Genomic DNA, 372 nt, shown 5'->3' with positions numbered 1-372 from the left:
CGTGTTCGGACCCGCGGCTTTTTGTGTGTAGAGCAGCAGGGGTGGGTGGTGAAGGGAGCCGTGGGGTTTCTGCGGGACCGCGGCTGCTCCTTGCACCAGACGCCTTTGTCTTCCCTCTGGGCGAAGTTTTTCAGCTGGTGTAACTTGGAAGGACGTGGAAACTCCGAGAGCTGAGATCCCAAAGGTACGCTGACGTTTCCTTTTGCTCATTTAGCAGAGTCTCGCAGGTTGAAGCATCACGAATGTTTTTTCCTCCCTTCGTCATAGGAGCAGGGCAGCCCCTGGGGCCTGCCCCCGCCACCCGAGCAGACGTGCTTTGGCTGAGGCCCCGTACGCCGCCCCGGCCGCGGGGGCCAGTGCTGTGAAAGACGC

This window comes from Buceros rhinoceros, unplaced genomic scaffold (assembly GCF_000710305.1).
Source record: "Buceros rhinoceros silvestris isolate BGI_N320 unplaced genomic scaffold, ASM71030v1 scaffold10964, whole genome shotgun sequence".
Lineage (NCBI taxonomy): Eukaryota > Metazoa > Chordata > Aves > Bucerotiformes > Bucerotidae > Buceros > Buceros rhinoceros.
Note: the sequence above shows the minus strand (reverse complement) of the source record.